This window comes from Protopterus annectens, chromosome 2.part2 (genome assembly GCF_019279795.1).
Source record: "Protopterus annectens isolate FY-2018-M chromosome 2.part2, PAN1.0, whole genome shotgun sequence".
In the NCBI taxonomy this organism is placed as follows: domain Eukaryota; kingdom Metazoa; phylum Chordata; order Ceratodontiformes; family Protopteridae; genus Protopterus; species Protopterus annectens.
In genome coordinates, this window is record NC_056730.1 from 541,642,900 (window position 1) to 541,654,923 (window position 12,024).

At 36.2% G+C, this 12,024-nt stretch overlaps 1 pseudogene; it reads right to left on the reverse strand.

The window, feature by feature from the left end:
• Positions 1–5,755: 5,755 nt before the first annotated feature.
• LOC122796035 lies at positions 5,756–6,909 on the reverse strand (annotated as a pseudogene).
• Positions 6,910–12,024: the final 5,115 nt, after the last annotated feature.

Sequence of the window (12,024 nt, forward strand, 5' to 3'; positions counted from 1 at the left end):
TGGCAGCCAACCAAAGAGGCTGTGTGAGTCAACGCGATTACATCAAAGCATGATTTTGATTCTGCATACAGAAAAAAGCATTGGAAGCTGAGAAAGATTTGGACTTGTTATTGTAATTCCGTAACTTTATTATTAAAACACATAACATGTTAAGCACCTTCATTCCTTGTTCAGGAATTTCATCAGATGAGTTTTAAATGTGTTTTAATACTAAAGTTATGGTTTTACAATTTAAATCCAAATCTTTCTCGGCTGATTTCCATTGCCATTTTCTGCACACAGGATTGTTGCTGTTGCAGTTTGCCATCTTTACTTAATGGGTTCACCATATATTTATGCAATGCTGTTCATGGAATACAGATTATGTTTTTTTTTCTCTGCTTACAAACCCATTCCATTGTCATATTCATAATGTTGCTGTCCTATCTCATCTCCCAGTCAGTCATCCACAACCCCCAGTAATCTCAGAAAAAGTGAAGTGCTTGCTTATCGCATGTCTTTCATATCTGTCTGTTCCGAAACCTATTTGCTACTCATTTTTTCTACACACTAGAATCAGAATATTTATTCTAACTTCTGTGTTACTCCATATCCTGGGCTGAAGTTGGAAAGAATGATTTTAGATTACATCTTATGTACAGCTGATCATTTATCCATAACATCCTTTTTCCCATTTCTGCACATGAAGCCAGATCAACAGATTAGTGACCATCACAACACCAGATGGCTAGCCTTGCCATAATTATTCTTGCATACCACATTTAAATATACAGCCAATTGCCCAAGTCATCCACTGCATGTCATTTAAATGTGAGAGGAAATGAGAGCAGGCAGAGAAAACCCACAGAACTGTGAACACATGCAGACTCTACAGAGAAGGAATGCCAACCTAAAAACTGAACTTAAAAACTATGTAAGATACAATGATAGGTACTCGCTGACAAACTGACATAGCTGTGGTGCAATAAAACTGATCCTCAGTTCAGTTCCTGCTAACAAAATTGTACTGACAGGCTCACAAATGCAGGTTTCTTTCCCTTTAAAAGGCTTAAGTTCCAAGTCAAGTAAAAAACAAGCAAGGACTCCCAAAGCAACCAGACTGTTCACGTTAATAAATGGCACACTTTATTAAAGGAAAACACATAAAAACAGCAGATTGAGTGCTTTCATCCAGATTCTGATGAAGTCCCACTTCGAGGGGGATGAAAGTGCTCAATCTGCTGTTTTTTATGTATTTTACTTTAATAAAGTGTGCCGTTTATTAACATGAACAGTCCGGTTGCTTAAGAGTCCTTGCTCATTTTTTAATTGTTGTGCTTTGGATTCTCGGGCAATTTTTTTCTACAGTGGTTAAGTTCCAAGTCAATCAGAGAGCATATAGCTCAATAGCTCCTTACCGTTCTTATCGGCTGAGAATCCTGCTTGTCACAGCTAGTGAGACCGGGAAAAGAGATAAAATTTAAATATTTGTGGTGTAGTTAGTGGCACATTCAGTACCCATTGGTTGCGGACACCTCATTTGGGACAGAGTGGTATCAGGATGGCTTGGCCTTCAACGTTAATAAGAAGCTAACTTCAGAATGCTGTTGGTGTATTTTTCATCAAGTAACTGAGGTGTTGTAACAAATTGAACAAGCTACTGCAGCATTTTCTTTCTGGTAAATGGACTATTTCCTCTATGAAGCAACAGTGACTGGCACATTTTGGTAACTACCAGGGTAAGATGAGTAAAATGGAAACTTGTGCTTATGGTTTTGATTCTGCATACAGAAACGGCATTGGAAACTGAGAAAGATTCAGACTTGTTATTGTAATTCTGTAACTTTATTATTAAAAAGCATGTTAAGCACTTTCATTCCTTGTTGAGGAATTTCAGAAAATGAGTTTTAAATGTGTTTTAATACTAAAGTTATAGTTTTACAATTTGTTTTAATACTAAAGTTATGGTTTTACAATTTGAGTCCAAATCTTTCTCGGTTGATTTTCATTGCCGTTTTCTGCTTATTTGAGAAGGATTGTTGGCTATGTCTGGAGTGTGAGGGACTTAACCTAACATACACCTGTAAACCTCTTCTTGGTGTTTCTTCCTAGTATAGGCTCCAAGTAGCCAACAGTTTGTTTGGTGTTGATTAATTTTCATAAAATTAAAATTTTATGTATGGACGTTTACTGTTCATGAAGGGTGTGGATAGTGGTTTTAAAATATGGTTTTAGCATTATCTCTTTAAAAGCTGAGTCATTTGCTGGTTATTTAGTAACAGGGTTAAGGAGTTTATTTTAACTCATGCAAGTGATGTATACATAGAATTACACTGGGATGGAGCCTTAGAGTGCTGTTGGATAATGGTTGTAATTTACATTGGAATACTGTGTCACATATTAGATGCAGAGTGCCGTCTAGGCATAGACAGTTACTATTTAGCAGATGGATTGCACAACTAAAATGACAAAGTTGTTATTTTTATTTTATAAAAATGTGATGATGTTTGGCATTATGATGCTATGAAAGGTGACTTGCCTTTGTGTTTTGTATCAGGAAGCTGTGAAAATGTTTTCAAATACTTTTAGAATATATTCTTCTTTCTTCAAAAAAGATTTCACCTTAAGAATCTTTTGTATTTTGTGTTACACAGCCTGGAGTGCTGACTGACTGGCAAATACACAATGTGATTTATGATACATGATATATCCATGAGGCTTTTATACCTAGTCTAGACCTCACTGAATCCTGCAATAACCAATTATGCAGTCCTTCAAAAAAAAAAAAAAAATATATATATATATATATATATATATATATATATATATATATAATATTCAAATTTACTCTGCAGCCACTTTAAAACCTCTGTTGTATGAGATGATCTGATACTTATTTTTCTCCCATTCAAAGCTGATTGCAATCACTCATGATCTAGGGAATCTGCATACCTGGAGGGGCTGCATTTGTTCTAAATGCACAAGAATGTTTTAACACATCAGTTTGTGTTTTTATGGGTCATAGATAACCTTCATTAGAATAGCTTAGTTAGAACCCAGGAAAAGTGTTTCACAATATTAAAACTTTGAAAGCATGCATATTTCTGGGACTAATACTGCATCCATTTTTAACTGTGTGATCTGAATCACTGCATTTTGTAAGAAGTTTTCTTCAGGATTGCTGTGCAGACAAAATACTTTGTATTCTCCCTTGACTGATGTTCTCATAAAACAGAAGAACCAGTCTTTGAATCCAAAGCTCATTTTGTTCTGTACAAATTGTTATTGCTTGCAGCATGAATATTATTATTTTTTCTGTTTTCCATTCCTTTGCGGTGGGTGAGATTACCAGATGCATTTTCTTTGAATGTGGGTTTCAAATGCTGTTTCAATGAATGTGAGTTTCAAGGGCATAGAAGTTTTAATGCTAAGTCGATTTTCATTGTGAGACTGTATTGCTTTGTTTAGTAGGTGTCTATTAATGTTTATGCTGTAAAATGTAAAATAAAAGTTTTAAATTAAATCCAAATAATCATTGTAGAAGTAAAGCAGTATGCACATTACAGTGTTTATGGTAAATGGGCCAACATAGCCTAGTAATTGTACATTGGAATGGCTGCGGGGAACTATGGGGCCATATTTTGGTTGTCTGTTCTACAGTTTGCGTTTGAACGTTGGTTTCTCATAATTCCATTGCAGTGGGCGTGGTTACATAATTATGTATGCAAATTCTATGTTAGTGTACAGACTTGTGCCTATTTTTCATGGGCCTTTTGTCCAGATTTTTGATGTTTACAGGTTCAGAGATATGATCTAGACACAATCCTTTTCTTTATAAGTTGTGTAATATAGAAGGACTTTCTTACAACCATAGGCACATGTTGGTCAGAAATTAGATGGTTGTCCATTTAAGTTCCCAAATTATGAACAGCTAGGCCAAAGGATACACTAATGCATTTTTTTTTAGCATTTAGTTTCAGACCATGATTTTGACACCAGTTATTTATTTGAGACAAACCTTCCTGCAGGATGGCTAAGTCATTTAAGGATTCTATGACTGCTCCTAACTTACAACCATCTGCAAACTTAATTACCCCGAGCCCTTTGGCATTGTTTTTTACTTCAGGAAAGTGGATGCCGAATAATAGTAGTTCCTAGCACAGAACCCTGGTGGATTCTACTGGTGGCTGGTTTCTTTGTGGTGGCAACTTCCCGTATTTTTATTATCTGCATCCTAAATGTAAGCCAGTTGGCAGTGCAGTTGGTGACATAGGGATTTATTCCCAGTTTATTTAGCTTTTCTACTATGCCTGTGTAGAGAATTTTGTCAAAAGCTTTGACCATTTTTCATTTTTCTTATCAGCTATATTCTGATACTCACATTCTTTTCTTATGTATATATTTATGGCTATCAGCTACACATATGAAGCAGACTATCTTACAAAGGAAAAGTTTAAAAAAGTAAAATCATTTTTACTTCTGACTTTATTATGCTATGTTACTTTATATCTGCAGTTGTCATCATATTCACTGCTTTCTAAACTAGCATTACGTCCAGCTCAATACGTTCAGAACATATCTTTTCTTTCTCATATGTTACCACATATTTGCATTTCATGTCTTTCTTGTCTGTCAGCATGGATTTGGTGAGATTACAGTACAGGGTACAAAAAATCCATATATAAATTGCGTAATGGATGAGGTTTAGATCGCTGTACTGTAAACGTAGCAGTTTATTGATCTTTGCTGATGATAAAACATAATGTTAATGTGTGTATTTGTCTAGAATGCATATGCTGTCAATTTTATAGATGTAGTAAGATAATATTTTAATACTTACAACAGATAATTAAAAAAAGTGATTTCATTATTAAATTGGTCGTACATTTTAAAGCACTCATCGTAAATTCTTGTACAACCACAGGTGTATGAAAAGATTTCTAGGATAGTATTTGTGGCATGCTGTATTTTGTGTGTTCTGATTTCAGCTGTTCTGTTTTAAAGGCAATAAGTTGATTCCAGTAAGAATAAGAGTAAACCTCTCACTATACTCAGTAATTTACTGAGTACAAAATCCAAACTCTTGCCTTGCTCTCTCCTGTGATGTGAATGCAGAACAGAGGTCAAAAAAGTATGGACTTCAGCATCCACTGTTCACTCCCCTGCTGTCTCACAACATTCTCTACATTGCATCACTAAGACCTTCACTTTTCATGAACCCTGACTCTGGAACTTGTATAACTTATTCGGATTTTAGGTTCATAGGTTCATAGGTGTGTACTAGGCTAATGGCACTGGAGCCTTTACAAGCCAAGCCCATAGGATTACCCTAGCATCATACCACCCGTTAAACATTTCCTGAACTAAATTATGCCATGTCCTATGAATGTCTGAATCTGTAGTGTTCCGATATCAGCAAGACTGCTAGTAGGACAGTGGGCACTTCTCATAAGCAGGACTAAAGTCAATTACTGCAGACCCCCCCCCTTTGGGACTACAATACACAATACAGTTTACATGAAAATTAGAGCAAAAAAGTCTCCCAATTAGAATGTACTGATTTTAAAAAAACATGGTTCTCAATTTATGGTCAGTTATAAAAGGTATCATTCTTATATGCAGTCTCATGTAAACACAAGGCTACAACTAATACAATTAAAAATGTAAAACCTAATTGCACTTAGGCAAGCATGATTTGGAACTAGCTTTCATTATAACAGTTAAAAAATACGTCCTTAAATTTAAAATAAAAGCAGTGATTTTCAGTAATGTTCTCTCCGACTGTTGCTGAAAAACACTTCTTGTACTTTTCAAAAGATGATGCTGTTAGAAAGCTCTGCTGCATTTTTTGGAATTCCAACCTGAATCTCAGACTCTATACCACAATGATCCTGCCCACGGAGGATTTTGAAGTAGCCATTATCACCCCAGTCTGTATTCCATGACTTAGCAGCCAGCCAGTAAGGTGTGTTGTTTTCTATGCCCCAGCCCAAGATCTTAATAGCATGACCCCCGACTGCTTCTCCACTGTGATGCTGGTACACACCTAATTTATACAGCAGAAAGTCCTTATACACAGAGAAGGCCCCCTCCATGGGTCCATTCTTATAAATTTCTTCCATTATGCTTTCAGGAGAGGAAGGGACACTATAGGCAGATCCACCATAAATCTTGTCCTTTTCATATGAAGGAGTATAACCAGCATCACACTTTTTCACACAGGGTGGCGTGTCACCTCCTTCTCCAGAACATGATGGCCGTAAGCCATTCACATGATGTTCACAGGGAGGAATAGTATAGGGTCTGCAACCTATGCCAGAACCATACAACCCCCCCCCGACACCAAGCCACTTTCAGTCCAGTACTGCCACGCTCCTGATGGATAGCCACCATTGCATCCCATTCCACTCTCAAAGCCACAGCATGAAAGCAGATCTTCAGCAGATACTTCCACATTTTGCTTTCCCACAGAGTGGATGCAAACACGGTCAGACATGGACTCTACAGCACCAAATGCCCAACATGAGCCACAAGATCCCTGATCCCGAATCTCTTGGATTGTTGGAAAATTGGGCCACTGAGTTCATGAATCAAAGTTATCAGGAAGCTTCACTTTTCCAGAATAGGAAATCTTTAAAGGCAATTTTGGACCATGCAGAATTGTACCACACATACGCTTCAAATAACTCTGATCCACATTGTAAAAGTTTTGTTCAGCCTTCCATGTAGTATTTAATTTGTTACTGTGGTTGATTATATCCTGTGACCAGGTGGAGGAAGATGACAAGCTTCAAGAGTTGGCAAAACCCAGGAGGAGACAAACTGTAACTAATGAAGGCCACATGATGGATGCTGGCACAACTTAAATGCAAAACAAAAACCGCAGCTGATCGTCACGACCTTGCCCGTATTCCTCCCAAGCCCGTCTACCACACCACAACTACCTCAATGCCTGTTTTAGCCTACAATAATTTAACTCACAGCATGACATCTCAAAGTGAATTGAATGTTTGTATTGTGTAATATAGATTCAAAGTCAAGATTGAATGTGACATAAAATGACTTGATAACATATAACATTTCTGGGTAATAATTAAAAATCTTGAAAGTGATAACTATAGCTATTTCAATAATACACCTCAGTTAAATAGACCATTTGGTCATCTGCCTGGTTGGTATCTCTGATGCCTAAGACAATAAACATTCCACTAAGAATGTACAAAATTGTAATCTGAAAAATGTGCATGGCAATTTGTTTGAAATTAATGTTTTTTATGTCAGTAGGTTATACTGATCATCCTCCTGATACTTAATATAATACTCTTCAAGGTGACCAACACTTAAAAAAGGCAAATACTTGATTTTTCTATAATAATGAAATATTTGCTGTTTTTTTCTTTTGGTAAATTTGGAAAAAAGCACCGTTTTTAAAACAGTATTTAAATTTATTTGATTGGTACTCCTGTATTTTCAAAAAACACACCCCGGAGGCACAGTTGAATCAGTCCAAAAATAAAATTTAATCAATACATGAATATACACAGTTAAGTGCTTTTGTCCCTAGAACAGGAAATTCATCAGAACAAGTAAAAGACATTTCCCAGTCACATCCTGTTTAAGTAACACACCCAATATGCACATGATACAAATCAACCAATGAAAAATTTGTGACTGGATTAAATTTATTTTTAGATAGTGCTTGTGTGGTTCTTACTCCTGTATTTTGATGGAAGCATAACTGTCTTGCCTGATAGTTATTTCACTGATATGTATGATTTTCTAACACTATAACTTATTTGAAGTGCTTTATGTTTTATCTTGCTTGCATTTTTTCCAGCCATTGTTCCATTTAGTGTTAGCATTTTTTTTTGCATGCACCATTTTCATTTCTGTTCTCTCCACTTTGCTACTCTGATACTTCATGTGTCTAGGTAATTAATGACAAAGTAGCTGTGTTGGTGTAATAGTTAAGGTGTTTACAAAGTACAGGAATTGATTCTCCCCCCTGAAGGGAAATTGTCTAAGCTTAAAATGGCATGCAAGGGTAGCATACCTGTAAGCCTCTTTAAGTGAATTCCAATTAACTGCCATTCCCATCATGGAATAAAATCTGTCACATGAATGTCAGAAGTACTTGCAATAAAATAATTGAACTCCACAGTTACATAGATTACTACAAACCTGATATCTTATCTATAACTAAACTTGCCTGAAACCTTATGTCACAAATGAAGAATAATTACCTCCAGGATATTTTATTATTAAACTCAATAGGCTAACAAGGGAAGGAAGGGGCATATGTCTACTCTTCTCCAACTGACTTAACCTGCATTATTTCTTATTACCCATTCCTTCTTTTAATTCAGCCAGAACATTACTTGCCAACTTAACATTAAGCACCACCTCATAACCCAACACAGTTTCTCTTTATGTACCTCCACAATCTAATTCCAGAAATATTTTCACCTTAGAGAATATATTATCTTGGATCTCAGTGAATATCATATACCATATACCATATAATCATACTGGTTAATATTGATTGTCAAAAACCTAAATCCTACTCACAGGAATGTCTAAATATTAACCTATTTGGCTTTACATGAGTAATACTAGATACCACACAAAAAGATAAAACCTCTAGGAAAGAGACTGCTATAGACTGGATGGTATCTAATACAACAACCAACCTTATCTCATCAGGGACTCTGCTTGTCTTTGTCAGTAACCTCACTCCACATTTCTCAACTGGAGTAAACAAAACGTCAAAAGAAATGTAATAAGGACTCTTTAACTAATTAGTTAAAGCAATGTTCAGTGTTGTGGGGATCAATCCCAATGATAAAAAAGCCATCAAAGAGCTTGACACTATAAAGACCTAGATTAAATGCCCTTGTACCTATTCACTGAATCAATTTTGTAATGAGTTAACAGATTCATATTTTCCAACTGATAATGGAATACTATTCCAACACAAACAAGCCCTCCTATGTAAAACATTATCCCTCACAGGAGACCCACTAAAAAGTCCATCAACAAAATAATTATTATTTCTAGTATTCAATGAATGAGATCTGATTTTTATACCTAAAATATTTCCAAATACACAGCCCTTAACACTTTTATAGGTTATGATTAAATCATCACTAGCTAATCTATATTTAATTTTAAATAATGAGAGTTTCTTAATTCTTTCATGAAAATCCTTTCTCTTCATACCAGATATTCTTATTGTAAAGTGCCTTTGTATTCTTTCCAATCTAACTGTATTCTATCATACACAAATAGACCAACCATACTCAATAATGGGTCTAACTATAGATTTATAGATGGGAAGTAGGACTGTTTTATCTCTGCTAATCAGACTTCTGAAGGTATAAGTCATTTAACAATAACATCTTCTCACAATATCCAAAACATGCAGGTCAAAACTTAGTCTATTATCAATTTGAACAACCAAATCCCTAACAAAATTAACCTCCTGAATGCTAATGTTACCCAATACATATAGATATTTAGGGTTCATGTCTCTGAAATGCAGAACACATACCTTTCTGCATTAAATTTCATAACGTATGGTGTGATTGAACCACCATATGGTATGAAATTCAATGTCAGAAAGGTATGTGTTCTGCATTTCAGAGACATGAACCCTAAATACCTATATGCATCGGGTAACATTAGCATGCAGGAGGTTAATTTTGTTAGGGATTTGGTTGTTCAAATTGATAATAGACTAAGTTTTGACCTGCATGTGTTGGATATTGTGAGAAGATGTTATTGTTAAATGACTTATGTGATTGAACCACTGAGGTGGTGGTGCTGCAGTAGCATTGTCGCCTCACAGTTAGACCTTGCCCTTTCGATCCTCAGTTAGAGAGTCTTCTGTGTGGCGATATGCATGAACGGGTGTTCCTTCGTTGAAGGTTGTGCGTTAGGCCCAGCAAGCCAGCACATAAAACTCTACTGCCAATCATTAGCGGACCGGAGTTCCGCTGTGGCGACCCCTAACTGAGAAAAAGCCGAAAGACACACACAAATGGTGTGATTGAACCAATTAAATTATCCAAGTATGCCTTCAAAACAAACTGATCATTTATTCCTGAAATTACAGATCCAGCTTTTATATCATCTGCATATATGCACATCCAACCATTAGTAATTTTTGGAAAACTAGCCATGAAAATATCAAATAAAATTGGATCCAGAACAGACCTTTGAGGTACGGGTCTATATCAGTTCAACAAAACACCTCATCATCTAATACAACAACCTCGAACTTCTAACCACGAAATCTAAAAAACATCGAAAGCTCAGAACAGCAAATTTTTTCCCTGGGAAAAAATTCACTGTTCCGAAAAACACACACACAACACAAGCACACCAAAAAAACAACAATCCACACACATACACTTAAAATCCTACATCTAACCCTACACTAAACTGTACATACAGTACTATATATCCATTATCCTTAACCCAAACCCTAACCCTAAGCTCTGTCATTATCACACACTCACCTCACCTGCACCCTAACCCTAACTCACATACCCCACCCTAACCCTAAATTCTATCACTATCGCACACTCAACTCACCCTAACTCACATACCCCGCCCTAACCCTAAAGTCTGTCACTATCGCACACTCACCTCACCCTCGCCCTAACCCTAACTCACATACCCTGCCCTAACCCTAAAGTCTATCACTATCGCACACTCAACTCACCCATGCCCCAACCCTAACTCACATACCCTGCCCTAACCCTAATGTCCACACAATCACACACTTACCTGAACCCAACCTGTAACTTTCCACCACAGCGCTGAAAATAGTGAAGGCACAGAAATGGACAACCAAATTCTTTCCCTAGGAAAAAATTCAGTTATCTGTAGCTTTGCTATTTTCAGAGTTTGCTGTTTTTGGGTCAATATTAGACCATTCGAAGTATTAACAGTTCAATGATCTAATATAGACCCTTGAGGTACCCCTGATGTTATAATCCTCGCTTCCAAAAAATGAATGAGCTCCTTTCTATCAACCATTTACTAATCCTCATCACTATGTATGCAATAATATTAGTATCTGTTAGTGTAAATATAACCTTAAAATGAGTCATAGTACCAAAAGCCTTTGACATATCCAAATGTAATATGCAAATGGTTACCCCTTCAGTCATAAATTTCCATTGATGTCCTTTAAAAAGGAACAAATTATTATAACAAAACCTTCCAAAAAATCAAAATTCACATTTAAGGTACCAATAACACATTTAGTAATTACCCATTCATAACATTTACTCAAAATACTAGGGAGGCATACTGATCTGTAGTTCTTAACCATCATAACTTGTTTCAAGTAACCATTGGAAGACAAAAGTCAACAAAGGAGAGAATTCCTTATGAATAGCTGATAAAAACATTCCATTTATGCCATCAGGGGCAGCAGGTGAACCTTTGCTTTAGTCAACCTCAACCAATCATTTGAACATAACAAAAAAAGCGAGGAGATTCACCAAAGACAACAATTGAAACACACTCTTAGAATTATTAATATTAGGACTACACAATTATTAAAAAGTATACTACACAAATCCCCAGGATTGAATAAACATCTGTGTAGGCACAGTGTAGAGCTTACATGGACTGTTACCATGTCCATGTACACGGTCCCTCCTCAGCAGCACGCCATGCATATTAATGATGGCGCATTGCTGAGGGAGAGCCAAAGAACATTGGCATTGAATTGGTGTAAGGAGATATGTAGTGGTAATCGTGTCTGCAGATGAGTATGAGACTCCCCAAACTGTCCTTTAGCGTTAAGTTAATTTTTATTTTTTTATATAAAAAAGCATGTTTTGCAGTGCTGAGTGGAGCTCAGCAATGCTAAGCAGCACCCAGACAATGTCCATATATCTAAAAATAGAAACTGGATGTATTTAATTATTTATTTAAATGTATGTTTAAACATAGCTGAGTGTGTTTGTATGGCACGGTGCTCAGCACTACTTATAGGTAGCTCAGTGTTACATGTAATGGTACACCTGT